The sequence below is a fragment of the Crinia signifera genome, chromosome 9, assembly GCF_055691185.1.
Source record: "Crinia signifera chromosome 9, ASM5569118v1, whole genome shotgun sequence".
Lineage (NCBI taxonomy): Eukaryota > Metazoa > Chordata > Amphibia > Anura > Myobatrachidae > Crinia > Crinia signifera.
The window spans coordinates 39,024,615-39,040,891 of record NC_139225.1 but is presented as its reverse complement, the minus strand read 5'-3'; the positions used below and the strand labels follow the sequence as shown (position 1 = coordinate 39,040,891).

General features: G+C 45.7%; 1 protein-coding gene across 4 annotated transcripts in view; it reads right to left on the bottom strand.

Moving 5' to 3' along the window:
- FLNA (filamin A) overlaps positions 1-13,720 on the bottom strand; it is a 98,903-nt gene extending 85,183 nt beyond the window's left edge. For all 4 annotated transcript variants that reach the window (XM_083158889.1, XM_083158891.1, XM_083158890.1 and 1 more), the window contains exon 1: positions 13,566-13,720. The gene's annotated coding sequence lies outside the window, so the exon portion shown is untranslated. The remainder of the gene's footprint in view (positions 1-13,565) is intronic.
- Positions 13,721-16,277: the final 2,557 nt, after the last annotated feature.

Genomic DNA, 16,277 nt, shown 5'->3' with positions numbered 1-16,277 from the left:
ACGGCGATCATCTAGGATTGCAGTATCAGGGCTCATGCATGTACAGTCCGGCACGTGCAGAAGTGCGTACATTGGCGAATAGTGATTTCCACACTTCAGCGTTGAATTGGGCCCAATGCGTGTAAAACTATGCACACACAAAACTGATGCTATACAAATACATGTTAAGAATGGATGCAGATCCCCACCACTATCAGTAGTTGAAAAACTACACTTGACACTCAAATTTTTTTACAGGTACACCATAGTTGCCTACCCTCCCGCATTTTACAGGAGACTCCCTGAAATAACAGCAATCTCCCTCTCTCCCTCATTAGTCTAGCAATCTTCCTCATTTCACCAAGCTCACATTACACTGTTACATTTTGGGGGGAAAAAGGATGAGAGACAGATACATTTATATTGAATCATCAGCATACCTCACAACATGACCGTCTGAAGGAGGGACACAATGCTCTGCTCCTGCACTTCCCTTTAATTTATGATTGCCATCCCCTGTGGTGAAGCGCCTTTCTTATTAGATAACCTGTTCAAAACAGGTGATGGTAATCAAGAGAGAAGTCCAGGAGCAGAGCATTCTGTCCCTCCTGGAGAGGGTCATGTTGGGAGGTATGCATCAGCACCATTTCCCAGCACTTTAACAAGTATTGTGGCTCTTCTGCTTTGATGCTCATCTACATTTGGATACAAATCATTTAAAAAGATTACTCTCAGACGTAGCAGTACACACCCACGCTTCTAGGTGCCACATTCACAATATCTTTTCACAATCTCTCCATATATGCAACTAGACATGCCCTTTGGGTGGATCATGACACGCCCCCTCAATGGGGCGCTGTGCAAAATTCTGCTACCAACTATAATCTCCCTGAAACTAGTTTTCAGAAGTAGGTAAGTATGAGGTACACACTATTGATAATCTATGCCCATACCACTCCTTACACCTATTTCAGAGGGAGCTGTGAAGGCAGAGATTGGAGGTAAGAGCAGATAGGGACTAAGCTGTCATTTTGCCTGGCTTTTAACTAGTTGTATTATAATAAAGTAGCAACAGCAGCACCCCAGGCACTGCAAGAACAGACCATGTACTATCTCTATGTATGTAGAGAGTAAATAGGGATTAGACCTGGCACGTAGTATGCTCAGCAAGCCGTTCAGTGCAAATACAGTATGTAAATGACATCACGGCTCAAAAATTCAAAGCTTCAACTTAACAAGATTGGATTTAAAGAAAAGAAGTTGAGGAATGTAGGCCTGTTAAAGATGGTCACATGCCTACAATTACGTCTTCATTTGAGTAATAGGCAGTGGCGGTTTTTACCTATGGGCTGCAGCCCCCCCCCCCCCCCCAGGTAATATCCGTCACTGTAGTGAAGCCAGATGCAGTCTGCGAGACTGCACTGGCTTCACTGTGACTGGCAGTGACTTCCTATTGGAAGTCCATCCTGCCAGTCACCAAGGCAGTCAAACTGGGAGGTGTTCCCTTCCTCCGGGATGCCTTTCTGTGGGCTGGCGAGCAAAATCCAAGATTATGCATGCGCTGGTCCCGGTGCCTGTCATCTGTATTATACAGGCGCCTGGACCATGATTCCCTTTTATGGGCTGTTGCCGAAGAAGCCCATGGAAACTGGCTGCATGCGTAGTACAGAGGTTTGTACAGTCCCGACTTCAAATTGCACACGAGGGGGAGGGTCTCTGATAACATCAATTGCATCACTACAACCCCTGGCAGGACCAAAAGTAGTTAGTAGGGTGGTGATTGAGCGTTTTTGGAATATTGCTTGCCCTGCTGGTGGGTGGGGAGGGGAAATTGTATTCCTTATATACTTGAATTCAGCACCAGCACAGAGCTGGCCATCTTTGGGTATGATACCTTTATTGAGATGCACATTGCATTTAATCTAAATACATTTAAGTGCGCTTTGAACAATGTAATAGAAGCTATCAACAATTCCCATGACTTATCATTATCGTGATTATCTGAAGACTTGTTAGGAGGTTGAACCTTCATGTGACAATTAGCTCTTTACAATACAGCTCTTCAGATTTGCCCCCTCTTCACAACTAAGCCTTATCTGCCTAATTATTTCCCAGAATGCCTGGTGCACTTCTGAATTTGGGGCAGTCCCTGTAGAGCATTTGACCCTTCTGGATCACACAAAATTTCTCAGTAAATTGAGAACGGCTCAGGCCTGATGGCATCATTTTGCAAAGCATGATGGTTCGAATCTCATCTGTCCGCTCCTGCACTTTTCACGTGGTCCTCCCACCCCGGGATCTCCCAGATGGAAGGTGCCGAAAGTTGCCAAGTATAACCTAAGTGCTCTTATATTTTGCAAGTGCATCTCCTGAGAGCAGACAGATCTTTTGATGTGTGCTAGACAGACCACTAAAGCACATCAAGAAACTTGCAATTCACATGTATTGCTCTTTGCAAATGGGGTCCTCTAATTGGCAATGTGACAGCATCACATAGATATATGGCAACAAGCAAGCAAGATTCAAAGGGGGGTATTTAAAATTTTTAGTACTGTAGGATGACCGCACTGTGCATTCCGAAACACCAACGCTGCCAATTTAGCCTGTGATTCCTCATCTTCAAGTAGATCCTGATCTTCTGGCAGATTTTATTGCAGCAGTTGCGAACAATCCATCAGCCATTTCTGTTGGGTACCACCAGCAGATAGAGTCACCGGTACAGACTACTGAACAGTAAAGGCCTCCCAAACACTACAGCAATTTGTGCCAATGTCACCTGTTCCAGAAGGATCGGGCCAAGAAATCGGGCCAAATTGGATGCCTCTGATGTCCCCTTGGGTCTGATGCGCGGTCCTGTGTGCATCGAACCTGAGTCCGAGCTCAGACCTGCATGCACCTCCTGGTGGTAGGAAACCGAGGTCGCATGCGGCTTGCGAGGGTTTGGCTGGCCATACACTGCTGCGATACATCGCAGTAGTGTATGGCCACCTTATGTTGTGATTGGCAGGTCAACTCAAATACAATTCCTTGTAAAATAAAATATTCCAGTGAATAGAATAATGGTTTAACCCACAACATAGCTTCTGTTGTGTTCAGGGCTGAAGGGGTGCCGGATGGCTTCCCGACAGTTGGGATCCCGACAGTCATTTACCCGACGTCGGGATCCCGACTGTCAAAACACCGACAGCCGGGTGCCTAACGGCCACCCGCTATTTTCCCTCGTGGGGGACCACGACCCCCATAGAGGGAGAATAGAATAGGCGAGCCCGCAAGAGGCTTTTTTGCGCTCACCATTTTGTCTGAGTACAGGCAGTCGGGATACCGACGTCGGGCTAATGACTGTCGGGATCCGACTGTTGGAGTCCCATAACACACCCGGCTGAAGGGAGGGATATATGGGCAGCACGGATGGTGTAAGAGTTAGTATTACTGCCTCACAGCACTACGATCACGGGTTCGATTCCCACCATGGCCCTAACTGTGTGGAATTGGTATTTTCTCCCTGTGCTTGAGTGGGTTTCCTCCAGGTACTGCGGAATATGTGTGCACTATATAAATAACTGGTAATAATAATAATATACAGGAGGTGCCGTTGCTCAGGACCCTGTGGGCGTCTCAGATTCAAACCACCACCAACTGAGACACAAACTGAATTGGTTAAAACTGTAGTGTGTAAACTTCCATTGTGTTCTATGATAACAGAAGCAATAGAAAATTGTGCAATATAAATGTCAAACCATTTCCTTCTAAATGTATCAGATGCAACAGAAATTAACAACACGAGGCCTAAAACAAAAAGAGCATTGGTGTGACCTCTAACAGCCAATCGGAGATGTGCTATTACAGTATAGTGTATGTCATTAATGCAAACAATCTTTGTTGCTGCAGATTAACACTAAGGGCTTTATTCTAGTTCACTCTTAGAGCATACCTCCCAACAGTCCCGATTTTATCGGGACAGTCCCGATTGTCAGGGCCTGTCCCGCTGTCCCACCCACGGGCGGCAGTGTCCAGCGGTGTGGGGGGGCTGTTGGGAGTCCCCCCTGTCAGCTGCTAAGCAGCGGGGAATAAACGCTGTGCGCATGCGCACAGCGTCTATTCCCGCAGCCAGAGGGCTGGGGGCATGGCTAGAGGCTCACAGAGCCTCTGGGTCATGCCCCCATAGCGGCAAAATGGGGGCGTGGCCTCGCGGGAGAGCCGCAAGTATAGGCCACGCCCCCAAATTAGGCCACGCTCCGCTGCTGAGCTGCCAAAGTTGGGAGGTATGTTACAGGCAAATTCCATCTTAGCTGGACAAAACCATGTGCACTGCAGGTGGGGCAGATGTAACATGTGCCGAGAGAATTACAATTGGGTGGGGTTTTTCTTCAAAGTGAGATCTATATTGCAGTATAAAAATAAAGCATTAAAGTGCAGTATTTTCCCTGCACAGAAACAAAATAACTCACCCAAAGCTAAATCTCTCTGCACATGTTACATCTGCCCCCCTGCAGTGCACATGGTTTTTCCAGCTAAGAAGGAATTTGCCTCAGAAAGTGAACTAGAATAAGGCCCTAAGTGCATTTAACACTCCAATAAAACTTGTGTTCCTTCCAAGCAGGAAGGCATCAGAGGCAAATAACACTCAGCCTCATGTGGTGTCCCTCACCATTCACAGACCTCAAGTTAATTGCAGAATATTAGTAGAGTACCATAACATTTCCCTCAGGAAAATGCTGACCTCAACACTCTGACAGAACCTAGAAGAGGTCAGACCTGGGTGCAGCCAGAACATGGAATTTGGGGGAGGAAACTGAAACAGGAACAAGGATGCTGAAATGTTCTCACAGCAACTAGACAGCAGGCTACATAGAGGCCCTTATTCTGGTTCACTGGCAAAGGCAAATTCCTTCTCAAATGGACAAAACCATTCAGATGTAACTTGTGCAGAGAGAATTAGATTTGGGTGGGGTTTTACTTCAAAGTGAGATCTATATTGCAGTGTAAAAATAAAGCAGCCAGTATTTACTCTGCACAGAAACAAAATAACTCCTCTAAATCTGTCTGCACATGTTACATCTACCCCCTTGCAGTGCACATGGTTTTGTCCATTTGAGAAGGAATTTCCCTTTGCGAGTGAACCAGAATAAGGGCTAGATTCAGGAATTCAATTGCTTCGCTGCTGAAGGTTTTCTCCCCCCTGTGCAGAGCCCATGTTTCCATGTTTGTGCTCATCACAATTCAACATCAGTGTCACTGATTGGCAACAAGAATGATGCCTTGTTTCTATTCAGACGGCATTGTATTGTACTTAATCCAACTAACTAAAAGCAAACTTTTTTTTAGAATATATAACAAAAAGAAATACTTAGACATTGGGCCTGATTCAAGCCTGATCGCTGTCTCCTAATCTTCAGAGCCCAGTCATCAGTTAGCCACCTCCCCGCCACGTGCACGGCTGCGAATGTGATCGCAGACATGCTAATATTGAAAACGTCCGGGTGCCACCCCCAAACGCCGAACAGCTGTCATCTTCTTGCGAACGTCCAGCGATAAAAAGCCGTCGCTAGCTTTGATCGTAGGATGACCTTGCGCATGCGCACTATGAAGCATGCGCGGTAGCTCAATAAACATCAGGGCTGCGAATTCGGATAGCTCCCGTTATTTACATACTGGCCTATGGGCCTAATTCAGACCTATTTGCAGGGCTGTGAATTAGCTGCCCTGATGATTATCGTATGACTGCACATGCACACGGTATGCAGTGCACATGCGCAGGGTCCCCTTGAGAGCAAAGCCAGCTATGGCTTATCATTGCTGGCCGTTTGAGAGTTGATTGACAGGAGAATGGCGTTTGCATTTTCCGGGGCACTCCCAGGAAATGCTGGGGTGCCACCCACAGACAGCTTTTGCCCGTTAGGAGGAAGGGACGCTAACATTTGAACGAGGGTGGGGGGGTTTTCCCACATCTGTGAATGCATTCACAGCTAATATAAGGGGTGGGGAGACACTCTGGCGGGGCGGCGTTTAACTGATCGCTTGGCTCTGAAGATTCGCAGCCCACCAATAAGGTCTGAATCGGTCCAAATGAGCAACCGACCAATTACATTTGAACAAAGAGATTCACTAAAGCTATTCTAATTTAAATTATCATATCATGACTCCTTAATGGAACTGTGGGAATGATTCAGACTTGTTCACATGGGGGTTGTGGTACCCCACGGGGGAGAATACCCCTATTGGTTAGGATCTCGGCTGTTGGGCAGTGAACAGTCAGAATTTCAACATCGGTATACTGACTGTTGGGATCTCGACTGTCGGCCAGTCTTCCAGCATCCTTCAAACACAGGCACCATGTCAGTCATGCAGGCTTTGGGGCGTGTGGGTAACAGTGCGCCCTTAGACGTGGCCCTCATCATGTCATTGTGCCCCCAACCCTTTGAACAATGACACAAACTGTCTCATTGCATGAAGCAGGGCAATGCCGTGAAAAAGTGAACTACAACATCCTGACCCTTGGACTTGCCCCTGAGACTTACCCACTGGATTATTTTTCCATTGGACATCCAAAAAGTAGGCAAGAATGGCAACAGACAACCAGTTCTTGGAGTTGGGTATGTAACTACAGTATAAAGGTGTCCTGTCCTGGAATGGAATACTCTGAAATGTCATGGGTGTGGTATATGGTCCCAACAGTCGGGATCCCCGACAGTCATTATCCCGACTCAGACAGCGGGGCAAGCGCAACAAAGCCCCTTGCGGGCTCGCTGCACTCACCACGCTGCGGGCACAGCCAAGACAGAAGCAGGCTGTTGGAGAAGCTCTGCTGCAGCGCTCTGGTACCCCAGGAGGACAATATACTATCGATATATCCAAATTTCACATACACTGTCTTCCCATGATATTCTGGCCTCTCCTAAGTCACAAAAGGTATATGGTCATTAGGTCAACACATATTACGTCGACATGCATTGGGTCAACCACTGAATGTTGACATGGATTAGGACGACACATGAAACAGGTCAACATGGCTAAGGTGGACATGGTTGGAAGGTTGACACAAGCATTAGTTCAATAATGGCTAGATCGACAGTCAAAAAGTCTACATGAGTGTTTCACGTTTTGTTTGAGCCGACATGTGCCGACAGGCGGTATTTCATGCCCTACAATCCACTAGGGCATGGAGGGAGGATATAATAGTGTGCCAAGTGCAGTGAGGCCCTGTGTGTGAGGGAACACGGTACACGTTGATGGTGTCCATGTTGACCATGTCAAAATTTGAGACAAAAACTAAAGAACTCCTGTTGGTCATTTCCTCAGCCATTGCCAAACTAATGCTTGTGTCAACCTTCCAAACTTGTCCACCTTTGTCATGTCGACATATTTCATGTGTCGCTCTAAAGCATGTCGACCTTTTGTGGTCGACCCAATGCATGTCGACCTTATATCTGAACGCCCTATGACCCTTACCCGTCACAAAACTGCTAATATTATTTGAATTCTATGTCAAATGCTACTGTGTTTTAATCAATGTATAACACATGCCGTAACCCAAAATCTAAACCAATCAATAACCTTTGTTCTAACCCCTTCTACAACACAGGGATAGGCTGACATTAATCCGACACTACACCTACCCGCTAATAAAGTGGGTACGGGAAGCCCACTGGATCTGTGCCCAACTAAACTCATCCACATATAAAAAAGATGCTCCATAATTCCCACACAGAACACTGTGGTCACACAGAATACAGAATATTAGATCTCACTGGATATGATTTTGTTTAGGACAGCATAACACATACAGTACATGCTTGATCACAATGAAATGACATCTTGGTGTGTAATCACATGGCCAGCTTAGTAGTGTGATAATATTAAGTAAACATCATAATGTGAAAAAGTATTCAGCAAATATCACACTTTGCCTCTACTGCAGTGTTTCCCAACCAGGCTCCTCAAGGCACATGAAAGAAATTTACATGTTTAAAGGATATCCATGCTGGAGCACAGGTGGCTAGCTCAAAATCACAGAGGCACTAATTAAAGAACCCTTGCTCACGTATGGTTACCCTGAAAACACAAACTGTTAGTATGCCTTGAGAATCCTGGAACATGTTATTGTGCCTTGGGAAACCGTGTTATATTGACAAACAGGATTTAAGACATACTTGCCTACTTTTGAAAACTAGTTTCAGGGAGATTATAGTTGGTAATATAATTTTGCAAAGCACCCCATTGAGGGGGCGTGTCATACTCCTCCAAAGGGCGTGTCTAGTTCCATATACGGAGATATTGTGAAAAGAGATTGCGAACATGGCACCTAGAAGCGTGGGTGTGTACTGCTACAGCTGAGAGGAAGCTTTTTAAATAACTTATATACAAATGTAGATGAGCCCAAAAGCAGTTAGTAAGAGCTATTATACTTGGTAAAGTGCTGGGAAATGGTGCTGATGATTCAATGTAAATGTATCTGTCTCTCATTTCTTTTTCCCCAAAAAAATGTAACAGAGTAATGTGGGCTAGGTGAAATGAGGGAGAATGCAGGAGGGTAGGCAGCTATTATTTATTTATTATTTATTAACAGTTTCTTATATAGCGCACACAGATTCCGTAGCGCTTTACAGAGTATTTGAACATTCACATCAGTCCCTGCCCCAGTGGAGCTTACAATCTATATTCCCTACCACATGTACACGCACACACAGACATGCTATGATTTAAGATCAACCACTAGTTAACTCAGAGTTTACCAAATGCTGCCATTAAAGTACATGTTTTAAGAATATCCATGCTTGGGCACAGGTGACTTAAATCAATTTGATTTAACCATTTGGACACAAACATGGATATCCTGAAAATGTGCACTGTAATGACTGAGTTTGGGAAACCTCGAAGGTAATCCATTATTACTGAACTGGTGTTAACTTCTTCTTCTTATTATTATTATTATTATGCAATACTGTATTCAAATTATTGTATTCATACATCAAAAGAAAGTACAACCAACCAACAAGACCTATCTTATCCACGGGAGTCTTTATAGCATGATGTCACGTCTACTTATACAGAAGGGCTTGGTTATGCAATTACTCACCTATATAAACAATAATTATTGGTTCCCTTAATGACAAAATACTGTCATCTGATTTTTGTTTCAGACACAACAATTTACTTTAGCGTCCGTAAGAGTTTTAGAGAAGAAAGCATTATAGAGCAGAAAGAGTTATAGAGCAGAAAGTTATAGATCAGAAGATGTTATAGAGGAGAAAGAGTTATAGAGCAGAGTTATAGAGCAGAAAGAGTTAGGGCAGGAGGTATTAATATATATCGCCGCCCTTCGCCTGACAGACGCCGCGATGCTGCCGCATATGTACTAACATATGCGGCTAGCATCGGGTTGCAGTGACGGAGACCCCCCGCAATACCTTTGATGTGGTCTGCGGGGGTCTCCGTCACATCCCAGTGGCTGCCAGTGTCCCCCTGCGTCTCCTCCTCCCCCTGCAGCCGGATGTCCTCCCGGCTGTGACACCTGCTGGGGGAGGAGGAGATCAGGAGGACGGGAGGGAGGGGCCAGCGGACATCGGGCGGCAATAGAAGCCCATAGGCTTCTATAGGGTATCGCCACCCTCTGGGTGGCGATACCCTGCCAAGCGAAAACGGGGCGGACGGGTAATGGTAAATAGGAAAATGCGGCAAAACCCCCGGTTTACCGCATTTTCCCTTTAGTACATCCCGCCCCTTATAGAGCAGAAAGAGTTATAGAGCAGAGTTATAGAGCAGAAAGAGTTATAGAGCAGAAAGAGTTATAGAGCAGAAAGAGTTATAGAGCAGAAAAAGTTATAGAGGAGAAAGAGTTATAGAGCAGAAAGTTATATAGCAGAAAGAATTATGAGGAGACAAAGTTATAGAGCCGAAAGAGTTATAGAGCATGGTTGCCGACTTTTAAATGCTCCTCTCCTTACCCGGTCGGGGGGCGGGGCTTGACTGTGATGTCATTAAGCCCCGCCCCCATTACGGGAAATAGTACAAATTACTGATCTCCATGGAGGGGGCGGGGCTAAAATGACACAATTGTGGCATTTACATGCTGCGATTCGGGGGACTCAGGGGGGGTCCCCCAGATTCCGGGAGGGTTGCCCACCCTTCCGGGGGGGGGGGGGCGGGAAGGGGACCCAATTTTCAGGAGACTCCCGGGAATTCCGGGAGGGTCGGCAACCCTGAGATAGAGTTAAAGAGGAGAAAATATTAAAGAGCAGATAGAGTTATAGAGCAGAAAGAGTTATAGAGTAGAAAAAGTTATAGAGCAGAGTTATACAGCAGAAAGAGTTATAGAGGGGAAAACGTGAAAGAGCAGAAAGTTATAGAGCAAAAAGAGATAGAGCAGAAAGAGTTATGGAGCAGAAAGAGTTATAGAGCAGAAAGAGTTATAGAGCAGAGTTATACAGCAAAAGAGTTATAGAGGGGAAAACGTGAAAGAGCAGAAAGATATACGGCAGAGTTATAGAGCCGAGTTATAAAGCTGAATTATATAGCAGAAACAATTAAAGAGCAGAGTTTTAGAGCAGAACGAATTATAGAAAAGTTATGGAGTAGAAAGAGTTATAGAGCAAAAAGAGTTATTTATAGTTATAGAGCTATGAAGCAGAGTTATAGAGCCAAGTTATAAAGCAGAAAGTTATAGAGCAGAAATAGTTAAGAAGCAGAAGGAGATATATGTAAAAGAATTATACAGCAAAAAGAGTTATAGAGCACAGTTATATAGCAGCAATAGTTATATAGCAGAAAGAGTTAAACTCTTCTTTAAGGCTCGTTCTTCACAAATGTCTTAATTCGGTCATTAGGCAAGTGGGAAGGGTCCAGCATGAAAGTATGTGAGTATATTTACATAGGCTTCTCTGAGCAGAAGAATCATATAAAGTGGTTGAAGTAAAGGTCAGAGGAGACAAATGAGGATTAAGATGTTTACTTTCTGGGACAATATAAGTCAGTGCTCCTCTGATTCATGTGCTGGGCTTCCTGGATGGTATGAACCATGTTACTGCCTCAGCTGGAGGATGACAGGGACATGCTGATAAGTGTGACTGTAGTCATCTGTATACTGTAGTTTATATAGTGTCTGCATATCCGGCAGTGTTGTAACAGTCACCCTTCTTCACAAACTACCGCAATCAGTATGGCAATCAGTATGGAAGGCGCTAACCTGAAGAGCTTACAATCTAAAATGATGCCAACATTCCTAACACATCTCAAACACATTCATAAACATCTGTAGGTTTTAAGAGCGGAGCTTTCCATGAAATGCCATTAAGTGTCTATAATCACCATATCAAAGTCCCATTGTCAGATGGGTAGCGTATATCCTACATTACTGCCATCAGCAGATGTTGGGACACACAAAGCCTGTTTAACTTAAACTCTTCCCATGCAAGACGAGGATGCAGTGCATGGCATCAGGACAGCACCACCACAGAGGCGGCTGTTGTGGAACTACAAGTCCCTGCATGCTGACAGGACAGAATACAATAGTTTGCTCGACAGCATGTCGGCCGACAGTCATTAGGTCAACACCACTATGTCGACATGCTGACATTTTGACATGGTTCTAGGTCGACATGGGACAAGGTCAACAGGTCATTAGGTCAGTCAAAATGTCGACAGTCACAATGTCGACGTGGGGTTTTTCACAGGTTTTTTTTGAGCCGACGTGCCAACAGGCGGTATTTCATGCCCTACTATCCACTAGGGTGTGGTGAGAGAATAAAATAGTGTGCCGAGTGTAGCAAGGCACCGTCCCCGAAGCATGGCAAGCGCAGCGAGCCATGTTGACCTTGTCCCATGTCGACCTACACCTATGTTGACCTTTCAGCATGTCGACCTAATGACTGTCGATTAATATGCTGTAGACCTAATAATCCACACCCTACAGGACACACAGCTGCAGGATAGTCGACACCTGCATTACCTTAAAATGTAGCAGCAAGCAGCAGTTTCAGGGTTAAGTGGGGAGACACAGGATGTTATAGGATAACTTATGTAATGGAGCGTGTCATAATAATCACCTATTGTCTCTGCTCCCAGAGCTCCACAATTCCATAGAAAGAAAACATTGTAACACACTCTTCTGCTTTCCATATCTGTGACTCCCTACTGGCTCAGTATATATATGGGCACCTAAGGTGGCCCCATAAGCACATGTACAGTATTAGGCTCATCAGGTATTACCACTGGTACATATTAAATATAGGTACAGTTGCCTACCCTCCTGGATTTGGCAGGATACTCCCTGAAACAGTAGCAATCTCCCTCACTCCCTCCAGAGTCTAGCAATCTCCCTGATTTCACCTAGCCCACATTATGCAGCTGTTCCATTTTTATTTTTACCAGGAATCAGAGCTATATACATTAAAATGGCATAATCCGTGCCATTACCCTGCACTGGTTATAACTAGGCACAATGATATCCATGGCTACATGCATATTAAATAAGTTTTCTTGTAGATACTGATAGAACCACGTGTAAAACACAATACAAGAACAAGCCCTGCCATGGATCAGTGTATAGTCTTCTGCAAGTACAGTAGATCTTACTAACAGCTGTGGGGCTCATCTACATCTGGATGTAAGTGATTCTATGACACGCCTGTCAGATGTAGCAGTGCATGATTGTCCACACTTCTAGGTGCCCCCGTCCCTGACATGCTTATTCAAATGTAGGCAAGTATCGATAGGCATCTAAGGTGGCACCATAGGCACTTGGAGTGTGCACTTAGATACTCCCTTAGCACTGACTGAATTGGGCACATTCGGTGTCCCCATTGGCACATGTATTAGGCACATCAGGTATCCCCATTGGCACATGTATTAGCCACTGTAGGTGTCACCATTGGCACATACATTGGGCACATGAGCAATCACCACTGGCACATGCATTGGGCACACTAGGTAACCCCACTGGCACCTTAGGGGGCACACACTAGGGCATATATGCCACTCATTTATCTATTGCTAGGGAAGAAGCCATAGATCGGGATCCGGAGTGACAGTGACGAATAGAGATGTTCGCTGTCCGTGGCGATCTCCCCATCGCTGTCAGGCTGCGATACTGTCCCAGCCGCGCACTGTTCTGTCACTGTACAGATGTCCCGGGGCTGTTTATATTCCTGGTACCTGGTAACCAAATAAATAAACCTTTCCCCACATACTGTACATATAATAGACATTTCACGGCAGACTGCATGTAGTCTACGTGCACGAAAACCAGAGCAGTGCCTGCGTTCAGGCGCAAGTCCCCTTCTCATTCCTGCGCTCAGGCGCAAATACCCTTCTGATGTCTGCGCTCAGGCGCAAGTCCCCCTCCTGACGCATGCATTCAGGAGCAATTCCCATCCCCACCCCCCACCCCCTGATGTCTGAGCTAAGGCGCAATTTCCCCCCTCCTGATGTCTGCGCTACGGCGCAATTACCCCTTCGGTTGCCTGCGTTTAAGCGCAATCACCCCATGTAATACACGGCGGAGGCTGAGACAGAATGATGTGAACAAGAAGTGAGCAGCACGGGTCATGCCAGGGATCCAGGACAGCACAGTACCAGGGCAGCCAGCTTACCTTTCCTTCCCAAGTACGGCTCGCAGAGGCTGGAGCGGTGCTGCTGCGCTGCTGCCTGCGCTTCTCCTGCGCACAGGGGGGAATGCCGCACTGTTACCCTGTCAATAGAAGGACACCCCCTTGATCTCTCCTCTCTCTCTCTCTCTCCGAGATTGAGAAAGCCTTAATTGGTAAAATAGCAAAGTGAGCAGAGGGGGGAGAGGAGTTTATGGCAGCATACAGTTTAGCTGCGATCCCCGCCCCCTCCAGTTTTGGGATGAGGTCAGCCTTCATTTTCTCAGAAGCCTGAAATTTCTGCACAGCCTCAAGGCAAAAAAATGGGATGCCTGCTCCCAAGGAATTTAACCCCTTCAGGAGTAAGAAGTGGTCATAGAAGAGCTGCTGCAGGGGGTGCATTGGCTGAGAAGGGGAAGAGGTGCTGCCTACACAGTGCCATATGTGTGCAGCACACAGGGACTCTTCAAGTACAAGGGGGGGGGGGGGGGTGTATCTGCCTGCACTACAGATGTTTTAATATTATTATTATTATTATTATTATTATTATTATTTACCGTTTCTTATATAGCGCAGCAGTCAGTCATAAAACAAACTGGGTAACAACAGACAGACTTGGAGGTAGGGGGGCCCTGCTGCAAGCTTACAATCTATAGGGATATAGGAGGGAAACACAAGGACAGGCATCAGTAATAGCATAGCAGTCCCACCAAGTTACAGGTCCAGAAGGGAAGCTATATAATACATAAGTACCTCAGAGGGTTATGCGTGTAGAACTTAAATATGATAGGCTTGCCTGAAGAGGTGAGTTTTCAGGGAACGCTTGAAAGTTTGGAGGCTAGCGGAGAGTCTTATTGTGCGTGGAAGGGCATTCCATAGGATGGGAGCAGCCCGATGAAAGTCCTGTAATAGTGAATGGGAGCTGGTGATCCGTTCAGATGAGAGACGCATATCTTGTGCAGAGCGTAGAGAGCAAGATGGGAGATATTTTGTGATAAGTAAAGAGATCTAGGGCGGGATTCTCTATTACAGAAATGCGGTAAAAACCCCGTTATCTGGGTTTTTACCGCATTTCTGTATTCTCTAACCCCCCGTCGCAGTGTCACCGTCACGGATCCCTCCCAGCATGCCCTGCGGCCGGCGCGTCAGTCTGCGCATGCGCAGACGGACTCCCGGGTCATAGACCCGGAAGTCCAGCAACGGCGCCGCATCGCAAGGGACAGCTCTTACCGCAAGAGCTGTCCCTTGCGTTAATGACCGCATATTTTAGAGAATATGCGGTCATTAGAAATGCGGTGGCCGGCGAAGAGGGCTGCGAATTTTAGAGAATCCCGCCCATAAGCTGGTGCAGTATGGTTAATAGCTGTATATGCGAGTAGAAGTGTTTTATATTGAATACGGTAATATACAGGCAACCAATGAAGGGACTAATGCTGGGTACACACCAGGACGACTAGGGCACGATTCTGTCAATTTAGATCCAATTCCGACCGGTTGTATGCAGATTGTATGTACTATCGTGTGTTTTTGACATTTATTTGATCCGATTCCGATCAAATGCGCGTTCACGCCGCTCGTTTGGTCGCATCTTTGGTCCTACGTGCTGCAGGTAGGATCTGTCAATCCCAGGCCGACCGACCGTCAATCGTATGCAGATCGTGAGTGTTTTTTGCCGCCTCCGTCGTCCGTCCGTCGGTGCGTCCGTCGTTTGATCCAGCCTATTTGAGTGGCATTTCCTAAACACTCCCCCGGCGCCATGTTTTTCCACATAGCAAACAGCGCTGGCGCAGCAGTTGGACTCTCCTTCTTGTCTCATCTCCCAGAACAACAACCTGGTATGTTTGCACTCCCAATGCTCTTCTATGCATGCCCACTGTTGCCACCAATGTATATAGTGTGTATAAAGCACTGGTTTGGCAACCGTGCACCCGACCATGTCACTGTTTTTTTTGGGTGGGCCCCATGTCTGTGTGTATACATATAACCAATGTCCACCATTGCAGTATTCAAAGCACTCCTCTCTGCTAGGCCCCATTCACCTGTGTGTGTGTGTGTTTGTGTATATATAGATATATATACATAAACCATTGTCCACCATTGCAGTATTCCAAGCACTCCTCTCTGCTAGGCCCCATTCACCTGTGTGTGTGTGTTTGTGTATATATAGATATATATACATAAACCATTGTCCACCATTGCAGTATTCCAAGCACTCCTCTCTGCTAGGCCCCATTCACCTGTGTGTGTGTGTTTGTGTATATATAGATATATATACATAAACCATTGTCCACCATTGCAGTATTCCAAGCACTCCTCTCTGCTAGGCCCCATTCACCTGTGTGTGTGTGTGTTTGTGTATATATAGATATATATACATAAACCATTGTCCACCATTGCAGTATTCCAAGCACTCCTCTCTGCTAGGCCCCATTCACCTGTGTGTGTGTGTTTGTGTATATATAGATATATATACATAAACCATTGTCCACCATTGCAGTATTCCAAGCACTCCTCTCTGCTAGGCCCCATTCACCTGTGTGTGTGAATAGCAATCTGCACAATAAAATGTATAGTGGTTTTCATAAAAGTTTATTAACATTTTAAATACTTAAAACATAAGAACTAGGTAAACTGGTAACTATAACTATAAAAATTTAAATATGAAACAAAACATGGGTATAACTATAACAACTAAAATGGTTTTATCTTTTTACAGTC